The 16,078-nt window shown below is 47.8% G+C and overlaps 1 protein-coding gene across 1 annotated transcript in view; it reads right to left on the reverse strand.

Moving 5' to 3' along the window:
• Nucleotides 1-13,658, reverse strand: part of LOC115096480 (caM kinase-like vesicle-associated protein) — a 189,331-nt gene extending 175,673 nt beyond the window's left edge. Inside the window, exon 1 of the mRNA XM_029611149.1 lies at nt 12,900-13,658. The gene's annotated coding sequence lies outside the window, so the exon portion shown is untranslated. The remainder of the gene's footprint in view (nt 1-12,899) is intronic.
• Nucleotides 13,659-16,078: the final 2,420 nt, after the last annotated feature.

Here is a 16,078-nt window from a genome sequence, read left to right on the forward strand (position 1 = left end):
GAAGTGCCGGGCTCCATATCCCTGTGCCAGTCCCCTAGGCCCATCCAGTCCCCTGAAACCAGTGACTTAGAGGTGCCGGGCTCCGTATCCCTGTGTCAATCCCCTAGGCCCATCCAGTCCCCTGAAACCAGTGACTTAGAAGTGCCGGGCTCCGTATCCCTGTGTCAATCCCCTAGGCCCATCCAGTCCCCTGAAACCAGTGACTTAGAGGTGCCGGGCTCCGTATCTCTGTGTCAATCCCCTAGGCCCATCCAGTCCCCTGAAACCAGTGACTTAGAGGTGCCGGGTGTATCCCTGTGTGAATCCTCTAGGCCCATCCAGTCCCCTGAAAACAGTGACTTAGAGGTGCCGGGCTCTGTATCTCTGTGTCAATCCCCTAGGCCCATCCAGTCCCCTGAAACCAGTGACTTAGAGGTGCCGGGCTCTGCATCCCTGGAATCAGTGTGTGCACATTGTTAAAGGAGACCTGTCTTTTCCACAGGTTGGAATCCATTGGGTGCTGTTAAAGGTAACTACTTTTGTTGGGGGCTGGTTGGGCCTGGGTATGCGCTGAGATCTGGGGAGAGAGGGAGGGAAGATGCCTGCTGCCACCATGGCAGCCAAAGAAAGGCACTTTTGGTGCATCTGAGAAAGGGGCACCCCTTCAGAGCTTGGGTTGGGAAGGATCTCCACAGCCTCCCTCGTACATCGTCTGGGGAGGTGGGGTCAAAAATAGAGGCTTAAAAAGAAAAAAAAGGCCAAAATAAGAGAGAAGCCTGCTTTTTCCTCAGGCTGGAATCCATGTGTGTTGTGTTAAATATATATATAAAACAAAAAGAATGAAATGATTTCCCCATGGAATAAAGTCAGTATAAAAATACTCATGTTGCCTGCTACTCCCTCATTAAATTTCTCCAGTCACCTCTCTGTCTTCTGAGAAACTGAGGTTCCCCCCACTGCCTGTCTCCCCCGCACTTCTTTGTAACATCAAAATCCCAAAGGCAGCCACTAACAAGCTTCTAAATGAGGTCTGACGTCAATCCAGGGTCATGGAAGTGACGGTAGCACTTCCTCCCTCCCTGTCCTCTCCTCCAGCACCAGCGTCTGCCGCAGGCTGGTAAGTTCTGGCAGCAGTCTGCAGGCTACAATTAGCTCATCGCAGACTTCTCAGGTATTTGCTAAAACTAAAACATGGCCTAGAAACGTCTAACACACATACACTCTCTGTCTTAGTGTCTCAGGCATACTAGGAACCTGAAGTCTCATGCGGAAGCAGACATGGGGTCTTGGTCAAGGTACTGCCCTTAATAAATAAATACATTTTTTGGGAAACTTGGAATATTCAGTGCCAAAGATTCCATTTTGGCCAACTCAGCAGACCCACAGTGTCACCAGAAACCACCAACCAGTCCCTAACATATCGGTTCTCAAGTGCTCCAGAATCCGCGGACCAGTCCAAAAGATCTATGATTTAAGTTCCATGCTGCAACAGGAACCACCACCAAGTCCATAAAGGTAGCACAGACCCGGGAGATGTAAGGTTCATCTGCCAGTCATTAAGGTTCAGTGAGGAGGAATCCGACTGTATTCAGCATCCAAGATCCACAGGGCAGTCCTTTAAGACCCTGATCTCGGTGCAGTGGAGCTGCCAAGAAGCCTTTGACATCCAGGGCTCGGGGTCTTGAGGGCTTTAGAAATTTATCAGCCGGTCCTTAAGATCTAAGACCTCAAGTCTATCATGCCACTGAATGCCTCAGCCAGTACTTAAAATATGGAATCGTTAGCACTGTGAGGCCTGTCAAATCATGGACAGTAGATTACATTTCCTAGTCTTTAAGATCCAGTACTTTGTGCTTTCTTGCTCTCTGTCATCCTTTTTCTCAGTTTATCTTTTTCGTACTGGGTCTCTCTCTTCCTTCCTTTCGTTGTCCCTGTCTCTCTCTACTTGACTTACCAGCAGTAATTACATTGCGGGAGCACTGTAAGCCATTCATCTATTCTCCTGGGTATAAATTATATCGTACTGCTGTTTACTGAATCGTAGTTGTCTCTTCCCGGAGTAGCCCAGATTAATGGCATACAGCTTCCTGTATGATCTATATGCTAAGGCAGGCGGTAGGAGTTTGTGACAGAAAACTGTCACAGGGACTTTGGAGTCATAGTATTTGTTTGTGTTTAGTTTTTTGGTTTTTTTTTAAGAGGGTGAACCAACTGTAGCTTCATTCAGCCACAAGCAAAAAGCATCCTGGGGTCTGAGGTTCCCTAAAAGACCAAAAATTATATTATAGGGGGTCAAAAATAGGGGAGAGGGATAGAGAAGGCAAAGAAGAAATTGTGAAATGATACATCCTCCTTACAACAGCCTTTCCCTTATAAGAATTCGTTTTCACACTGCCCGGAGTGTCCCTTGCTGTTATAAAAAACATTCTCTTTATAAGAACATCTTTCTACAAAATTCCCTGTCTCATCATTACCTCATTATTACATCTCTACGGGGTTCTTTACTCTAAAATTAGTACAGTAAATAAAGTGGCTCAAGTGTTAGATTGCATTTTGTTACAGGAATGATTAGAGCACTGATGAAGCAAGTCCCGGTTACGAAATATAGAAACAAGATGGACCACAGAAATGTCACATCCAGAAAAATAGGATCGCCTTATCTGAGGCACTGTCTGCGGATACACGCCCGCTGGCCTTCTTTGTACGGGTGATGGCGCTATACACAGCACTGAACGACGAGGGTGGCCAAAGCTGTGCGCATGACACGGAGATGCACAGCCTGCTGAAGTAATTTGTGGTAGGCACTATGGATAATTAATTAAATGCTTAAGCAGCTCTGAGCATAGTCTATTTCTTCTATTTCTCATTATCCAACTAAATTGTGGGAAACAGTTTATAACAGGCAAAGGGAACATGTACTTTAGGCAGCATTGCTTACAATGCTGTGAAACATAGAGGGGAAACTCATTGGGATATTTGCAATTGGACTTTGCACTGGCCCTGTGCATTGGGGGGGGGGGGTCATCTTTTTTTTTTTTTTTGGGCCATTATGGGACATTTTGGCCTTCATAAGTGGTGAGCTAGAAAATTCAGCTTAGATATCTCCCACAGTGGAAAAGAAGTTTGAGGTCTCCCGCTGGATCTCCATGGGCAGGTCTCTTTGCCATCTGTTTTCTGACCTCCTTGTCTCTTCTCTGTATCCCATCCCCTTTCCACACTATCATCGCCTGCTCTCCACTTCACTTCTCTCATTTTCCGTCTCCTGTCCTCGCCACCAGTTATCCGATCGCGCAAGGAACGTAAATACCCTATGCACAGCCATCCCTCTTTTCATGCATCGTTCATAAAATCAAAACCAGACAGATATGTCAGAAATGCAATATGCAATCAACTGCTGCTGGGTGCCAACGATTGATTTTGTATTTTTCCTGGAAGAACTTGTTGCATTTTTTTCGTGGAAGCCAGTTGAGATAACATCTTACTCAGGGGCCATACCAGGCCGTTTATAAGATTGACGGTAAGCAATTTGGCTACAAGTTAAGGACTATGGGAGAGCTGAGGCTAGCGAGAGTGAGAAAGAGTGATGAAGAGTGGGGCGAGACAGAAAGAAAAGGAAGGAGACTGAGACCAAGAAAAGCAGTGAAAGGGAGGAAGGAAACAGGGACTGAGGGACAGAGGTGAGAGAGAGGGGGGACAGTGCAGGAAGCTGGAGTCTTGATGGTGGTATGGGGGTGAGGCTGGGACACTTCACATGACTGGGCTCTGAGGGGCGGAGAAACATCTCCATGCAATAGGAAGGGGTGGGGGTTGGGGCTCAAGGAACTTGCTGGATGCGGCGATTACTACCCTTAACCATAAGCCTTATGCTGCTCACCATTGATGCAACTCCAGCATTACTCTCTGCATCAATGCAAGGGGATGGCAGGAAATTTGAATCAAACAGTTACCAACAAGGTTGATGAAACAGATAAGTATGGGAAAATAAGTGTGGGAGCTTGCTGGGCAGACTAGTTGGGCCAATTGGTCTTTTTCTGCCATCATTTTCTATGTTTCTATAATGCAGGGCCACTTTCAACCCCCCGTAAAACAGTTTCTGTTTGGCGTGAAATAACACCAGAGAATGAAAGAGAAAGGGGTTAAACCACAGAGAAAGTTTCACCGACTGTAAAACTTCTGGTGAGTCACTGTATCTCCCTGTGACTCCCTTCTAATCCCCAGTCCTGTCACTGCAGGGGAGTCACTTTATCTCCCTGTGACTCCCTTCTAATCCCCAGTCCTGTCACTGCAGGGGAGTCACTTTATCTCCCTGTGACTCCCTTCTAATCCCCAGTCCTGTCACTGCAGGGGAGTCACTTTATCTCCCTGTGATTCCCTTCTAATCTGCAGCCCTGTCACTGCAGGGGAGTCACTTTATCTCCCTGGCCCTCAGCTCTAACCCCCACCTCAGTCAGTGAGTCTCCCTGTGACCTCTGGAGGAATCACTTTACCACTCTGTGGTTCAGTTCCAATCACTGACTTTCAGGCCGATTCAGTAAAACATGCAGGAGAGCCGGCGCACCAAGGCGAGCGCCCGCTCTCCCGACGCATGCCCAGGCACCTCTCCTGGGCATGCGATTCTCTATCTAAATTAGGTGTCGCGCTAATAAGGAGGAACTGGGGACAATAGCACGTCCCTAGCGCCTCCTTAGTGGAAGTGGAGGCTGTCAGCGGGTCCGACAACCGACGCTTAATTTTACTGGCGTTGGTTCTCGAACCCGCTGACAGCCACGGGTTTTGAAAACTGACCGTTCTGTATCGGCCTGTTGGTGTGAGATCTCAGGAGGAGTTACTTTACCTCTCTGTGGTTCAGGTTTTTTTTTTCTTTTTCTTTTTTTATATACAGTGATACCTCGGTTCTCGAACGCCTTGACTTTCGACCAAATCGGTATTCGACCAGGAGATTCGAGAAACTTTTGTCTTGGAATCCGAACAAATATTTGGAACTCGAACTTCCGAGATGAGCCGAGTTGAGCCGAATGGCGTTCATTCGGCCCAGCGCGCCTTGCTTGCGTCATCAGTGTGAGTGCAGAGAGAGAGTCACGCTTTGTGGAGAGAGTCACGCTTTACACTGAATTTAACCCTTAGACATGGGTCCAAAGAAAGCCAGAACACGGAAAGCTGTGAGAACAACTATTGAGCTGAAGAAAGAAATCATTGCCAAATATGAACAGGGCACACGTGTTTCGGATCTGTCTGCTGAGTATGGCGTGCCAAAATCAACCATCTCTACTTTCCTTAAGAATAAAGCTGTTATAAAGGCTGCCAATGTTTTATTTCTTGTTGAGACTCATGTTTTTCTACATATTATATACAAATTAGGCCAGTAAATAGGCATTTTCTGGGGCTTGGAATGAATTAATCCAGTTTCCATTATTTCCTATTGGGTTTCATTGCTTCGGTTCTCGAACAATTTGGTTCTCGACCGTCCTCCTGGAACGAATTATGTTCGAGAACCGAAGTATCACTGTATTTATGTGGTTCAGTTCTAATTCCTGGCTCTGTCACGGACCCAATTTTTTTGTGTGACCTATGACAAATCACTTTATCTCCCTGTGATTCAGTTCTAATACCCAGCTCCCCACTAACGCTCTGTGTGTGAGCTCAGGTAAACCACTTTATCTCCCTTTACCTCAGCCCTAATCCCCGGCTCTGTAACTAACTGTATGTGTGTGTGTGTGTGATCTCAGGGAAGTCACTTTATCTCCCTGTGCCTCAGCTGTAATCCCCGGCTCTGTCACGGAGTGTGTGACTTCAGGGGAGTCACTTTATTTCCCTGCCTTAGCTCTAATCCCCGGCTCTGTCACTGACTCTGTAGCCTCAGGGGAGTCAGGTTGGGGACAACATTGAAATACCCCGGACAGCTTGCTGTACCCATGAACCCATATCACTAATTCCTAAAGGGAAACTCATTGCAGACCTCCCTTTGAAGATTCAGGGATGGCAGTCGTTCCGCATACTGTACTAAAGGGTGCACCTTAATTCCCGCCCTCCCTCTGAGCCGGCCTTGCCCCTTTTCTCCAGGGCCAAAGTGCACACATTTGTGAATTTTCACTGCTGACAGGAGGGTCAAATTTCAACCCAAGGAAATATACCCAGGCAAATCCCTTTGGAAATTGTTCTCCCCGCCATGTATGCAAAGGTACAATATCCCCTAAATTCACTATCTCCACCCCCAGAATATCGCCTTAACCCCCTCCACTGTTTCTGAGGAACTAGCTTTGAGGGTATTTATGACTGTGTTTGGGGTGGGGGGAGGCTGTGTGTGTGTGTGTGTGTGTGTGTGTGTATGTGTGTGTGAGTGTGTGTGTGTGTGTTAGTGTGGATGTGGGTGTCTCCTATTATATGAATTCCAGGCTCTGACTGCAGTTAACAGCAGTCGAGAAGTTGCTAAGCTGCTCTCATTGAATCCAGCCCTACCTCCTCCGGGGGGTCAGGGACATTGCAGGGGAATCGGTGACACAGACTATTGTTCCACTCCTGGAAACCATATACAGCGCTCCAGAGAAAGAAAGACAGAGAAAAAATATATCCCAAGCGCTCCATCACCAGGCTCACAGCTGTCACACAGCTAACCGACACATAGGCACTCAGAAAATCACAGACACACACACACACACACACGCACACGCACACACACGCACACACACACACGTGCCACTGTTTCTGCTTCAAGCTGGTATGTGCTCTCAATCAGGCAGAAGCAAGGTCACATTCAGAACACAGCCTGAGTTTTCTGATCCATTGTTATTCTGCAGGAGCTTGGCAAATAAACCAGCAAGTCAGTTATTGAAAATAGCTGAGGTAAAATTAAGGCCATCATATTCAGTCTACTTAGAACTGTCTCTCAGTTTCTTCCACATGGCATTTGGGATGGGGGTGGGGGAGTGGAGGGTAGAGAGGGATGGTAAAACACAGCCTATACATCTGTAGCCAATTAAAAAAAAAACAGTTTCAAAAACATTCTTTCATCTGGAGACCAGATGGATCGGCATTTTTCTCGATAGGCTCTACATCCTGACATCCATTTTACCTCCAAAGTGCATGGTTCGGTTTTCTTTTCAACTAATCTGGGGGGGGGCAATTTTGAATAAACTGCCAAGGTGCAAGGCTATATGGGCCGGCGGAATTTCCCTTTGAAAAGGATCTTCAAGCATGCGTGTCCTAAATGCCCGCGTGGGGAGGGTTTCCTCCTACTATTTCTGCGGTCATCCAAGCGAGCGCAAAACAGTGGGTCCTTCCTTTGAAAAGGCAGACATACCTATGTGATTTACTCCCCTGTCCTAAATACGTCCCGAGATTGCCTTTTCATAATCCAGCTGAAAGTGCGTTCATTGCAGAAGCTCATCAGAGGTCCTCACGAGGACAATTTTCAGCCAATGCAGTCTATCCGGATAAGGGCCTTTGAAGACTCACCCCTGAAGGGGGGAGGGGGGAGTCAGTTGGAGGCAGCTGAGGTACTCGGGCTGTATTCAAGTGCTTTCACAACACATGTGCGTGCATTTTTACAATGCGCACGCTGTAGCAAGATTTTGAAAATTACACCATTGGTTTCACTTTAAAATCCTGGCTAAAAGTGCCCACATGCTTGCTTTGCACCTCCTAGTTCTGCAGGTGGTAAAAGGAGGCAGGAAGGGGTGCATATGTTGACTTAGCTTGCATATTTTTGAAAATGCCAATTAAGCACATTATTTTACTCCCCCCTCCCCCTTGACATAGACACACCCAGGCAGGGGTGGTTCAAGGCAATCTGCTGTCTGAGGCAAAGGATGAGATTGTGCCCCCCTCCCCACCCCCTATAGGCTCCCTCTCTCTGGCACCCACATGAAAGCACCCTCACACATGCTCTCCCCCCCCCCCCCCATCCCCAAGTACCCTCACACATGCTCTCTCACCTCCCCAGGCTCGTGATCTCTCACACACACAAACAAGCAAGCTGCCTCACACAGGCGCATATACACACAAGCTGCCTCTCAGATTCACATACACGCATGCTGCCTCTCACACAAGCACAAGCACACACACACACACACACACCACATACGCAAGCTGCCTCTTTCTCTCACGAGGGGCCTCTTCTCTTTCTTCAGCCGCCACCAGCCTGAGCTCCGGCGATAGCCTCCAGCCTCTCTCCATTCTTCGGTTGCTGCTGCCCTGAGCTCCGGTGACGGTCCCCAGCCATTCTCCGCTCTTTGGCCGCCACTGGCCTGAGATGCGGTGGTGGCCCCCAGTCATTCTCTGTTCTTCAGCCGCCACTGGCCTGGGTTCTGGCGGTGGCCCCCAGCAGCTGCAGCAGAGGCAGGCAAGGTGAGGCGGACGCCACAGTGACGTTCTGAGAGGGGCATTTTTTGCCGCCTCAAAATTCTGCCACCTGAAGCGACCACCTCACCCTGCCTCATTACAGAACCGCTCCTGCACCCAGGGGAAGGACACATTTTAGTGAAGCTAGAAGTGTGCACTTTGTGAACCTCAAATGAACCTTTCAACAGCTCCGAAGGGGCCGGTGATCAGGCAGGCCAAGTCACCAAAACAAACGGCTTTGAAAATGGCCAGCAACAGGTCTAAACCCAAACTGCTTGTGCTGGGAAAACACAACTTGCTAAACTAGGAGGCCAGTGTAACAAGGTGCGCTCTGCAAACGGCACAAATTTATTCTTACGTGTGTGCACACTTTTTTTTGTGAGTGCAAACTTGACTCCTGATACAACAAACGAGTTTTATGCACAACAATCTGCATGCAGGCTAGCATCCTCTGATGAAAATGTAATGGTAATGATGACATTAGGTATTAACACCCCCCCCCCCCCCACCCCAGATGCAGAGAGATGCACTGGCTTAACTCGTATTTTCTTAGCACTGGAAACGTAACTCCTAGTCCGAGGTGGAGTAAAGTTTCTAGGGCTGATGTTAGTCTACGTGTGGAAACTTTAGGACCTGTACTTGGGATTTAAGAAGTTGATACTCAGAGCCTCTTAGCTGGTTATGTTACGACTTTGCCGGCTAAGTTACACTGTCTGCATATTCGGTCGCACTCAGTGGCCACCACTTAGCCATCTAACTGTTTATCCAGCTAAACACACAGCCGGAAAAGTAAACGGTGGGACAGGGTTGTTCCAGGGAGCTGCTTACCCGGCTAACTTAACTAGATAAATGTCAATATTCAGCCGCTTTCTGGCTTAGTGAGCCAGATAAGTCTAGATTAGCTATTTGGCTGTCCTATAACTTATCCAGCTCACTGTAAAAAGCCGCACTGCTGTGTATTTTAGCCAACTGACCCAGATAACTTTAGCTGGTTAACTTGCTCAGCCAGATAGCAGCTGAATGTTACGCTTGCCGCCCACGGCAGCCCCGCGGTGCGGCCCTCTCACCTCTCTACAGAATCTTCGGGCTCCAGCTCCTCGTCGCTGGCGGCGGTGGGCTGCCTGTCCTGACCTCGGACTTCCACCAGCACCTCCGGCCCTGCTCCGCTTCCTGGGACCTCCAGCCAGGATGCCTCCATCCGTTGGGCCTCTCCACGGGGTTCACAGAGAGACGCCGCCGGCGGCACCACACCCCTCCCTAGGCGCACACACGCACACCAGTGAAACCTTTAAAGGGCCCGCGGCGGGAATCTGGTCACTGACCCGGATGCTGACGTCAGTTCCCTCAGCGCTTAAATGCTCAGGCCTCGCACTGAAGCGTTGCCTTTGCAACAGGTCTCCTTGGTTTCCTGTTCCAGGTTTCCTCGTACTCGCTGCTTCTCCGTGAGCCTTGCTTTGTGTTCCTGTTTCTCCAAGCTCCTGGATCCTGTTCTGTGTTCGTCTCGTCTGTGTGCTGATTGACTTCCTGGTTCTGACCATTGCTACGTCAGACCACGCCTGCCTTCTCCGTGCCTTGACCATTGCTACGTCTGACCACACCTGCCTTCTCTGTGCCTTGACCATTGCTACGTCTGACCACGCCTGCCTTCGTGCCTTGACCATTGCTAGTCTGACCATGTCTGCCTTCTCCGTGCCTTGACCATTGCTACGAATGACTTCGCCTCACACTTTCTTGAGTCCAGAGTTCCATGTTGCTTGCTACACCTTCCAAGTGCCGCCAGCTTCCATTCAAGCTTGACAGTGATGCCTCTATCCCTATCCTCTGGACATGGACTATTAAGGCTTTGGCCTCCCTTTGCTCAGGCACCTTCAGTTCCTTCTTGCTCCTTGGTGCCTGAGTTCCTGTTCCATATCCCGTCCAGAATAGGACCACATCATCTGCTGGCTGCTGTCTCTGGGCTGAACCATCTACTACCTGTACTTAACCTTGAGGCCCACCTAAGTCCTGCCGGCCCCGGCACTCAAAGGCTCAACCCGAGGGGAACGTGGGCTGGTATAGGTGAAGCTCCAGTGGCCTCCAGCTTCAGCCCACTCCGCCTGCTGACAGTGGGGACCCGTAGGCCCTCGCCTACGGGTTGCGTCAACCCCACCTCAGCCCAAGGATCCACCTCCTACGCAACACTGAATATTGGCCTTTACGCAAGAAAAACATGGGAGCCAATTTTCTAAGAGTTTATACTCCTGACCTTTGGAGTTAGACTGCTAAATTAGCCCTTTGGAAAATTTACTAGGGCTGAGTGTCTAAATTTAGGCTTCTAGTTTCATTAGGATTCTAGAATGGGGGTGGCTACAGGGCAGAGTTAGGGTGGGGAAACATAGTTAGCAGCTTGGCACTGATTTTCAAACCAAGGCACCTAACTTAGGGCTCAGCTGTTTTGAATATCAGCTCCCCTGTTTTCTATGTGTGCTAAGCATTTTCTGCGTGCATTTTTGGGTTTGTCCACATTTTACTCCCGCTGCATTAGCATACCATTAGCTTACTGCATCAGGAGTTTTAAAATTGTTCAGCAGGCACATTAGGAAACTGTGTGCTGAGTTTCAAAGCACGGTTTTAACGCTCGGTGTATTAACTCAGCCCCTAAATGATAATACCACACTAACTACTGTACTGTTTTGCGAAATGGAGCAGTGTGTGTGTGAGCGGGTGTGAGGGAAACTTGTACTGCTGCTGTCCGTCTATATCTGTTCAGCACTTTCTATAAATCCTACAGTCCCTGAACTTCTCTTTGAAAATCTTCTGTCCCCGACTTTGATTTCTTGTGTGATCTTCTGACATACATGTGCAATGCAGAGGCTGATCAAACTCACATTGATTAGCTGTTCCGCAGTTTTTCATGTTCATGTTTGGCCGTTGTGTATTTTCACAGGTCACAGGCACCTGGAGCTATTAACTAGCTTCCCAATTACCTAAAGACATAAAGTCACTTGACAGATCGGGACTTTCCTAATTGCAATATCTCCCCAGCATGCTCAAAATCTCATGGCTCTCTCTGAAAGGAGGAGTGGAAGGACCGTGGCCTGCATCTTGTGAAAGTGTCAACGTGAGGAGGCAGATAAGAGCCAAAGGGAAGCAGGAGAGATTCAGAATGAGGGAGTTAGAGAGAATGGGAGAGAAAAGGAGAGAAAGTGTGGATGGAATAAATAAAGGCAAGAGGAGAAAGGAGAAGAAAGAAGGAAAAAATTATGGAGAGACAGCAAGCAAGAAATGAGAAAGAAATGCCGGAGAGATTTTGTAGAGCAAGGCTTCCCAAACTTGACCTGGTGAACTCCATGGCCTATCAGGTTTTCAAGATATCCACAATGAATATGCATGAATACATTTGCTTATGCCGGGTCTCCAATGTATGCAAAATGATCTCATGTACCATATATTCATTATGGACGTCCTGAAAATCTGACTGGCTGTGGAGGTCGCCAGGACAGGTTTCGGAAACAGAGAGAACAATTGGGGACACTTTACATTAACTGGATAGGGAGCTGGACAGATGTGGGAGCTGTGGTGAAAGTGAAGAGAAAGGCAAAGAGCAATTAGGGCTGAGGCACTGCAATAGGAAGGGAAGACAGAGCCGAGACAGGATGGACCTTGTGGTTTTTTTTATCCTCCTAGTGCGTGTTTCTAGGGCCAGGGCTGGATAGAGTGACACATCCTGTAGACTAGAGGCAGAAAGGGGCACATATGAATGCCCCCACCCTCCAACTTGGGAGAAAACAGTCTTGGATTAAGTGCAGGATTATTAACCTCAGCTGTGTGCAAGGAAGTATGCAAGCCATACCCCTGTGTGTACTGCTGAGAGACACACACACATACACACACTGACCACATTGTACACCTACCCAGAGCATTACACACATCTGCAGCCACACTACCTTGTACGCTACCTTATGAACCCACATAGGTTCCAGGATACACACATTTTATGCCACCTCCACACAATTACACACACACACATTTAGAGTACATTGTACATCCACGCACAATGGTACACTGCTAGGTAAATGCACGGTATACCCAGTCAAACGCAGAGTATTCTACACGACTTCTACACACCTACATTACATTAAACACCCACACATAATTATACACACCTCCACATACACATATTGCGCAGAAAATGTAGAGTTATACACATTTACATACATATACACATACTATGGCATATATAGGTGTAGACACCTACACACACACACGCACACATTTTCCAAAAGCGGCTACAGAGCTACAGGTAATCACATCAGTACCACATGCAGACATAGCTATCATTATAATCTCGGTGCACATATGTGTGTGTGTGAGAGAGAGAGAGAGAGAGACAGCTCCTCCAAACCCCTGAGCCTCCATTAAAACCCATGACAAGCACCTGCTCCTGGACCCCCGCAGAGCCCTGTCCGATAACCGAGAAAAAGCACTCAGGAAAAAACTCTCCCTCCCCCCCCCCCCCCCAATCCACAACAAAAGCAGATTCAGAGCAAAAATGACTGAACCTAAAGAGAAGCTCAAAGCCTGAAAGTGAAGTCAGGACTTACCTGGGACACTCTGCTCCGATCGTTCCCACGCAGGGAGAGTGGCTGGCGGAGACGGTCGGTTGGGGTGGTAGAGAGAGGGATCTCAGGTGAGGACGGGGGACTTCGGGATGGGGAAGGGCAGGGCAGGGGAAGAGAGGGGAGAGGTCAGGGGGGCAGGTTTTGAATGAACATGTCAGGGGCTGTTCCGAGCCTTGGTCGGGAGCCCTTGAGCAGGGGGGAGAAGGGGGACGAGAGACTGGAGAGGATGTAAAGAGACTGAGGTGGGGGGAAAGAGAGAAGATGGGAGGAGAAAGAAAATCCAAAGAGTGGGTGAGGAAGAGACGGAGGGTGTCTGTGTGTTTGTCTCTCTCATGTGCTTGTCTCATGTGCTTGTCTCTGTGCCTGTGCTCTTTCAGATGCCAAGCTGCTGGTTCCTCTCTGGGAGACTCTCGCTCAGTTCATGCAGGAAGGATCTGTAGAAATAGCGATAGATAGGTAGAGGCAGGGTATTTATGTAAGTGTGTGTGTGTCTGTGCCTGTGCGTTGGGGAAAGAATGAGGATCATCAATGCTGTGTGCTCCTCAGCTGCCATACAACCTCGGAGGGAAGGATTAATGTGGGAATAATAAAAATCATTAATGCCGTGTGCTCTTCAGCGCTGCTGTACAAGGGGAGAGGGAGGGATTATTGTGGGAAGAGTGAAGATCATTGATGCTGTGCGCTCCTCGGCGCTGCTGAGAAGGGACAGGGAGCAGAGGAATTGTTGTGGGACGAGCGAGGATCATCAATGCCGTGTGCTCCCCAGCGCTGCTGTACAAGGGGAGAGAGGAGGAAAATGAATTACTGTGAAAGGGAGGAGGATTAACAAGCACTGAAACTTGGCATACAAAGAGTTAAAGGCAGTGCAGGCATGGAAAACTGTGCTTCATGCATTATTTAGTTGGCTTGATAACAGGCTTTCCACTCTTTCCTTCCCCGGGATTGTTTATCCACAACTGAAGCAAATTTCTCCCTCCAAACCCCCTGCTGGCCCCCACCCATCCCCCTCATCTTTGACAGAGCTCCACAGTTGGGGGAGCTGTGTGATCATGTGTGGAGGTGAGCATCTGGAAAAATGAGAGACTACCCCCCTCCCTGTTATTAAAGCAATAAGAGCCCTAAGGACAGGGTAAAGGGCCTAGTGATACAAGGATAAGGGCAGGATCGGGGTAGTGTGATACAGAGATTGATGCTTTGGCAGATGTTCTTAATTTCCTGTAGTGTGATACAGTGAGACAGAAAGGATAGAAATGCCTGGGGATGTTTTTTATACCCTGCAGTGTGATGCAGTGAGATAGAAAGGACAGAAATGCCCGGGGATGTTCGTTATTCCTTGCAGTGTGATACAGTGAGATAGGAAGGATAGAAATGCCTGGGGATGTTCTTTATTCCTTGCAGTGTGATACAGTGAAATAGAAGGGATAGAAATTCCTGGGGATCTTCTTTATTCTCTACAGTGTGATACAGAGATAAAGAAGGGATAGAAATGCCTGGGGATGTTCTTTATTCCTTGCAGTGTGATACAGAGATAAAGAAGGAATAGAAATGCCTAGGGATGTTCTTTATTCTTTGCAGTGTGATAGTGAGATAGAAGGGCTAGAAATGCCTGGGGATGTTCTTTATTCCTTGCAGTGTGATACAGAGATAAAGAAGGAATAGAAATGCCTAGGGATGTTCTTTATTCTTTGCAGTGTGATAGTGAGATAGAAGGGCTAGAAATGCCTGGGGATGCTCTTTATTCTTTGCAGTGTGATACAGTGAGATAGAAGGGCTAGAAATGCCTGGGGATGCTCTTTAATCTTTGCAGTGTAATACAGTGAAATAGAAAGGATAGAAATGCCTGGGGATGTTCTTTATACCCTGCAGTGTGATACAGTGAGATAGAAAGGACAGAAATGCCCGGGGATGTTCGTTATTCCTTGCAGTGTGATACAGTGAGATAGAAGGGATAGAAATACTTGGGAATGTTCTTTATTCTCTACAGTGTGATACAGAGATAAAGAAGGGCTAGAAATTCCTGGGGATGTTCTTTATTCCCTGCAGTGTGATACAGTGAGATAGAAGGGATAGAAATGCCTAGGGATGTCCTTTATACCCTGCAGTGTGATACAGTGAGATAGAAGGGAAAGAAATGCCTGGGGATGTTCTTTATTCCTTGCAGTGTGATACAGTGAGATAGAAGGGACAGAAATGCCTGGGGATGTTCTTTATTCCTTGCAGTGTGATACAGTGAGATAGAAGGGACAGAAATGCCTGGGGATGTTCTTTATTCCTTTCAGTGTGATACTGTGAGATAAAAGGTACAGAAATGCCTGGGGATGTTCTTTATTCCTTGCAGTGTGACACAGTGAGATAGAAGGGATAGAAATGCCTGGGATGTTCTTTATTCCTTGCAGTGTGATACAGTGAGGTAGAAGGGACAGAAATGCCTGGGGAAGTTCTTTATTCCTTGCAGTGTGATACAGTGAGCTAGAAAGGGTAGAAATGCCTGGGGATGTTCTTTATTCCTTGCAGTGTGATACAGTGAGATAGAAGGGACAGAAATGCCTGGGGATGTTCTTTATTCCTTGCAGTGTGATACAGTGAGATAGAAGGGATAGAAATGCCTGGGATGTTCTTTATTCCTTGCAGTGTGATACAGTGGGATTGAAGGATAGAAATGTCTGGGGATGTTCTTTATTCCTTTCAGTGTGATACAGTGAGATAGAAAGGATAGAAATGCCTGGGGATCTTCTTTATTCCTTTCAGTGTGATACTGTGAGTTAGAAAGAATAGAAATGTCTAGGAATGTTCTTAATTCCCTGTAATGCGATGTAGTGAGATAGAAGGGAAGAAATGTCTGAGGATATTCTTTATATCCTGCAGTATGTGGTGCAGTGAGATAGAGGGGATGAAATGCCTGGGATGTTATTTCTACTCTAATATCTCATAGCTCTAGCTCTCATCTTTTCCCTATGCAAGCCCATCTATTGGTGTGCATAGCTGTCAGAATCTGCTTTCCTAAGATTCTTCTTTCTGCATGTCTGGATAGATTGGCAGTTAGGAATATTAGCAGGCTTCTAGTGCCCTGCTGAGGCAGTGGCCTCTGCTGTATCACTTGATTAGTGACAAACAAGTAAAATCCACTCCCTTGGAGGCTGCACTCTGCAAAGTGGCTGTGA

This window comes from Rhinatrema bivittatum, chromosome 1, assembly GCF_901001135.1.
Source record: "Rhinatrema bivittatum chromosome 1, aRhiBiv1.1, whole genome shotgun sequence".
In the NCBI taxonomy this organism is placed as follows: Eukaryota; Metazoa; Chordata; class Amphibia; order Gymnophiona; family Rhinatrematidae; genus Rhinatrema; species Rhinatrema bivittatum.